This window comes from Octodon degus, unplaced genomic scaffold, assembly GCF_000260255.1.
Source record: "Octodon degus isolate 3935 unplaced genomic scaffold, OctDeg1.0 scaffold00013, whole genome shotgun sequence".
Lineage (NCBI taxonomy): Eukaryota > Metazoa > Chordata > Mammalia > Rodentia > Octodontidae > Octodon > Octodon degus.
Window position 1 is genome coordinate 6,014,643 of NW_004524589.1, and position 6,388 is coordinate 6,021,030.

The 6,388-nt window shown below is 37.4% G+C and overlaps 1 pseudogene; it reads right to left on the reverse strand.

The window, feature by feature from the left end:
* Positions 1-653: 653 nt before the first annotated feature.
* LOC101568752 lies at positions 654-1,736 on the reverse strand (annotated as a pseudogene).
* Between the last annotated feature and the right edge of the window lie 4,652 nt (positions 1,737-6,388).

A 6,388-nucleotide genomic window follows, 5' to 3' on the forward strand; every position in this document is an offset into this window, starting at 1 on the left:
GATTACTTCCATAGTTGCTTCGGAATATTTCAAGAACAATGAGAAAAGTGGTTTTTGTTTTGTTTTTTTGTTTTTTTTTAGACGTGCATTTTATTGAACTGATCTCGTCAGTGTACAGGTAAACGCTGGCTGCTTCCACAGCTCATCTCACTCCCAGGGAGCCCAAAAGCCTTCATACATCAGGTTAGGGGTCAAAAGAGGGGCCATGATAGCTGACCATTCAAAATAAAAAAAAAATAAAAAGTATTAAGGCGAAGATTAAAAAAATTGCATTGCATAATTTACACAAAAGCAATGCTGTCACCTCCCCAGCATAGACTCTGGGTGGCCTGGGCCCTCCTCTGTGCAGAGGAGTGAGGCGGCTTTTGAGAAGGTGAGGGACTTCTTGTAACAATGCATCTCATGGTATTTGGAATGATTTTTAAAAAAAATCCGATGTACAATCAAAGTCCTCAGCCACATTGTAGAACTTTGGGGATGCTCATTCCAACCTACTACTGCCACCTTCACCATTCCAGTTTTTAAATCTTGAGTCAAAAGCACCAAAACAAAAAAGAAAAAAATAAATAAAGCCATGTCAATTTCATCTCTTTTTCTGCAGGAAGTTAGTTTTTTGTCAAGAAAGGGTGAAAGGTAGCGAAGTAACAATCAGCCTAGAAATGCTTGCGGTGCACAATGGAGGGGCCGATTGTCTTACTCCTGCTTACTAATCCACATCTGCTAGAAGGTGGAGAGCGAGGCCAGGTGGAGCTGCAGATCCACACGAGTACTTGCACTCAGGGGGAGCAGTGATCTTGGTCTTCTTCGTGCTGGGGCCAGGGCTGTGATCTCCTACTGCATCCTGTCGGCGATGCCTGGGTACATGGTGGTACCTTGTCAAGGTCCACGTCACACTTCATGATGGAATGGAAGATAATTTCATGGTTGCCACAGGACTCCATGCCCAGGAAGGAAGGCTGGAGAGAGCCTCTGGGCAGCCCAACCGCTCGTTGCCAGCGGTGATCACCGGCTGTAGGGCAGCTCGTAGCTTTCTCCAGGGAGGAGAATGCAGTGGTGGACGTTTCCTGCTTGAAGTCCAGGGCAATATAACACAGCTTTTCCTTGATGTTGCGCACGATTTCCCTCTCAGCTGTGTTGGTGAAACTGTAGCCACGCTCAGTCAGGATCTTCATGAGGCAGTCTGTCAGGTCTCGCCAGCCAGATCCAGATGCAGGATGGCGTAGGTGAGGGCTTAGCCCTCATAGATGCACACTGTGGGTGACCCTGTCACCGGAGTCCATAACAATGCCAGTGGAGCGGCCAGAGGTGTACAGGGACAGCACAGCCTGGCTGGCCACGTACATGGCTGGGGTATTGAAGGTCTCAAACACGATCTAGGTCAACTTCTCAAGGTTAGCCTTGGGGTTCAGGGGAGCCTTGGTCAGCAGCACGGGGTGCTCCTTGCGAGCCACACACAATTCATTGTAGAAGGTGTGGAGCCAGATTTTCCGCATGGCATCCCAGTTGGTGAAGATGCCCTGCTCAATGGGGTACTTCAGGTTCAGGATGCCTCTCTTGCTCTGGGCTTCATCTCCCACGTAGGAGTCCTTCTGACCCATGCCTACCGTGATGCCCTGGTGCCTTGGGCACCCCATGATGGAGGGGAAGACGGCGCAGGGGGCATCATCTCCCGCGTAGACGGCCTTGCATATGCCGGAGCCTTTGTCCACAAGGAGTGCGGCGATATTGTCATCCATGGCAAGCTGGTAGCAGCGTGGACTGGCAGCGGCGAAGCAAGGGGCTGTACTCGCGAGCTGGAATCGGACACGGCTGAGAAAAGTGTGCTTAAAGCAAGGTGGTAAAAAACTTCACCAAGAGACTTGGAGATTTAATAACCAAATTTGGTAGCATAGTATGATACAAAGTCTATAATAAAACCCAACAGCACTTCTGTACACGAACAACAGACACCCGCAGACAGAAATTAGGCAAACTACCCCTTTCACAATAGCATCAAAAAAAGACAGAAATACTTAGGAATTAATTTCACAAAGAAAGTAACTGATCTGTACTGTGAATATTACAGTACTCTACAAAAGAGAGACTGAAGAGGATTTCAGAAAACAGCAAAGATGCAAGAAAATAAATAGATATTCCTTCCTCATGGATAGGAAGAACCAACCTTGTGAAAATAGCTATATATCAAAAATTGTTATATATATTCAATGCAGTACCCATTAACTAACACCATTAATATACCTCACAGGTTTAGAGAAAACATTTGTAAAATTTATCTGGAACTGGAAGAGACCCAGAATTGCAAAAACAGTCCTGAGCAACAAAGGCCTAACATTCTCTGACTTGAAATTATACTAATAAATGACTGTGATAAAATCAACATGGCACTGGCATAAAGACAGACCAGAGGATCAATGGAATAGAATAGAAGACACAACTACAAACACACAAAGACACATTATCATGGACAAAGGGGCCAGACATTTTTATTGGAAGAAAGATAGCCTCTTTAAGAAATGGTGCTAGATAAACTGTTTTTCCACATGTCAAAAACTAAAATTATACCTATGTTTGTCACCATGCACTAAACTACAGTCAAAATGGATCAAAGATTTAGATATTGAAACAGAAACAATAAATCTACTGGAAGGGAAATTAGGTCAAAATCTTGAAGACACAGAGGTCCTATATGTAGTTTTTCCTAACTGAAGTAACTATATGATTCATCAATCTTACTTCTGGGTGTATATCTAATATAACTAAAGCTGTTATTTTGAAGAAACATGATCTTCCGTGCTTTGGCATAATTCACAATAGTCAAAATATGAAAGCTGCAAAAATTATCAATAATGGTTTAGTGGAAAAAGGAAACACACACACTGTACTAATCCCTAAAAAGGAGGAGATTCTGTCATTTTCAATGTCACAGATGTGACTAGATGGTGTTTTTTTTAAGTGAAATAAGTCAACCACAAAGATGAATGACTCAGGATTTCACTGATATGTAGAGTCTTAAAACAGTCTCATAGAACAAAGGATAGAAAGGCCCTTGTTAGAGTTTGGGAGGAATAGGTTTTAGGTCTTTATGCAAGCTGTATAGCTACTCTATTGTATTGGGCTAATTTCTTGTACGAATCATATACTGATAAAAATTTAACATACATGGACATAAAATCACTTATAAAATAATAGTAACAATTTAACTAGAAATTTACTACCCATAGTACAGTAGTGGCAAACATGATATTCTGTAAATATACCATGCAAAGTGTGTGTGTGTAAATAATATATTCATGAAATATGAAATGATTGCTTATCACAGTTTCACATTTTCCATAATCCCAACTCATCTATTTGTGCATTGAGTTTATGTTTATATGGTTCACGAGATCACAGGACTCTCCAGTCAGGCACTCTACTAACTTCTATAAATTCCATGTAATTTGTACACTTATTTAGCTAAGTCCACTTTTCTACTCCTTTTATCCCCTAATTCTTTCTAAATTGACATTGCCAGTGAAGTGGAAGACCCAATACTATTATGGACTACTGAACTCTTTTAGATTATTTTGGTGAGTTAACACACCTATAATATTCAGATAACAGAACTTAACAAAAAAAGGTTATACTGATGAAGGTTCATTTTGTATCTGTGTATTCAAAGTGGTTAGGATAGATATATAGTTCCATTCTCTTAATGAATAGAGTGATTCGTTCTAATGGTGTTTGTAGATAGGATATCATGTCTGCATCTTGTACAGCAATTCACCACTGGGAGGAATGTTTGAAATGTGTTAATTATTGAAACTGTCCTACCAATTTGATTTGAAACTGTCTCATTGCTATTTGTTTCTCAATAAAATTATGGAAAGAAACAGTACATGGCTAATAAAATTTTTTCAAGTTTATTAAAGAGGAGGTTGATCACAATATAACATTGCTTCAGCCTCTCAATAATACATTGATCTATTAGACTTATTTATTTGCCTATCCAAAAATGACAAGAACTTAAATAGAAAGTTCGAAATAGAAGTCAATGTTTACACTTTTCGAAAATAGAAGTCAATGTTTACACTTTTCACCTTGACTAACTCTGTATGCTGATATCTGCGATGTGAGCAGCTACATCGAGGACAGCAATGTGTATGTAGTACAAAAACCGTGGTTGGATACCTCCCATCTTGGCCTCTACCTGTGTACTGCCTCTAATGTCTTATCAATTATTATACTCTCTTTAAAATATTTTTTTAAAAAAGACAAGGAAAAAATTTCAGATTACTTGCAAGCAAGTGTTAATATTCAATTGTTTGTCCAATCTTGCATGACTATATCTGTTAATCTGAGGAACAGATTTGACATTAAAAATAGATAATATAACAATTGTTAATTTGCTATTCCTGTTTTGAAAATCTGTAACATACGTATTGTTGAATGTTACCCTGTTTCGGTCATTTTTTTCTATTTGTTTTTGCTTATTTCACTCTTCAAAATTAAATTAAATTTAAAAAATAAAAAAATAAAATAAAAATGGTGGTTTCTTTACATTTATGTTATCTCACATTTAATGCATCTTTTCTTTTTACTTTAAGTAAAACCTACATGCACATAACTGATCTCAATGCTTATTTTTATCCTTTGTCCCTTTCTACACCCCTCCTCCACCTCTTGGTCCTCTTCTCATTTGTAAAAGAGTGATCTCCATACTTCCTATTGTCTACCTTTTAGTTTTCTCTTTATTATGCTTGATTTTCTCACACAAGAGAAACCATACAATATTTAAGCCTCTCTGATTTATTTCATTTAGCATTATGGTTGCAAGGTGCATTCATTTCCAAAACAGTACTCAAGTTTATTTTTCTCTAATGCAGAGTAGTACTCTATTATACCTAAATAAATATGTTTATCTACTCATCTCCAGGTTACATAGAGGCCACTTCCTAGTTGCTTATATTATGAATGGTGATACTACAAATAATAGTAGTTTTGCAATACGGTGTCTCGAAAGGATCTGGTTTTTAACTTACTATTTCTAGCAATTAACATGCCAATTTTAAGTCAAGTTAGTAATTCACTTAATTGTTGTAAAATGCTGTGACAGTTCTGCTCTCTTTTACACTGATAATCAAGGCCCTGTTTTGCTGTTACCATAATCCTTATTTTCTCGTCATCTCCAAATCCCAAATTGTTGCATAATCATAACTGCAAGCTTTAGAACCTAAAATTCATCATTTTCTCAACACAGTTTGGTAGGGTTATAGTGACAGGATGTTACAGGATAGATGGACTACACAAAGGAAAGATGGTCCCTAACAGTTCTGGAGGCAAGAATTTTGAGATCAAGTCACACTAGCTCCCAATGCAGCCTGTGAGGAAATTATTGGTTACTGGATGCTCCTACTAATTGATTGATTGATTGATTGATTGATTGATTGATTCTAGGATTGAACTCAGGACTTCATGCTTGCAAGGCAGGTGCTTATGCTGCTGAACTACATTCCTGGCCCCTCTTTTACTGATTTGTAAATAGCTCTTCACAATTTACATTGTCTTTCCTCTGACCCTGTGTCTAAATTAACTTTTCTTTCCTTAAAATAATCCAGAATACTAGATCAACATCTACCCTAATATTTATATTTTAACCAAATTGTCTCTGCAAAAATACTGTATTCAACTATGATATATTTTGAAATGTGGAGGTTTGTATTCTAACAGTTTTATAAGAGATGACCATAACAACCTTGTCATTTCTTTCTTTTCTGTGATAGATTTCATTGTTTTATTTTTAGTTTTTTATCTAATAGTTTTTATCTTTTAGTTATTTATCTAGCATTTTTTCTTTTAATCTTTTAATTTTATCATTACATACAGCTTTTACTTTTATTTAACATGAACAAAAACATGAAATATCATGTTTTCTTAAATTTATTGCAATTTTATTATGCAGAATCAAATTTCATTAAAACTCTTTAAAAATTAAAATGAAAATGGAGAGACTGGCCAGATAGCTCAGAGTACTAAAGCACCTGCTTAGGCAGACTCAGGGATGGGAGGTTTGATTCCCGTCCTGTTGTGCAGGCCCTGCCCTTGGGGCACAATAATATGGCAATTGAGTCTGGGTGTGGGTCTCACCTGTTATCCCAGCACTTAGGAGGCTGAAAACCTGAGAATCAGTACGAGTCTGATCTGCATAGTGAGACCCTGTAGATCTTGCACTAAATAAATAAAAAAGAAAATTAAAATGGAGATGTATGTCTTATTTTAAGGTTTAATAAATTTGAATTGGAACTTAGAATTATGATACTAAAAGCAGTTATATGCTATGTTTGATGACTCCATTCTTCTATTACCAATATATTAAAGTATATAAATTATTGTGTATTTTATTATGCTA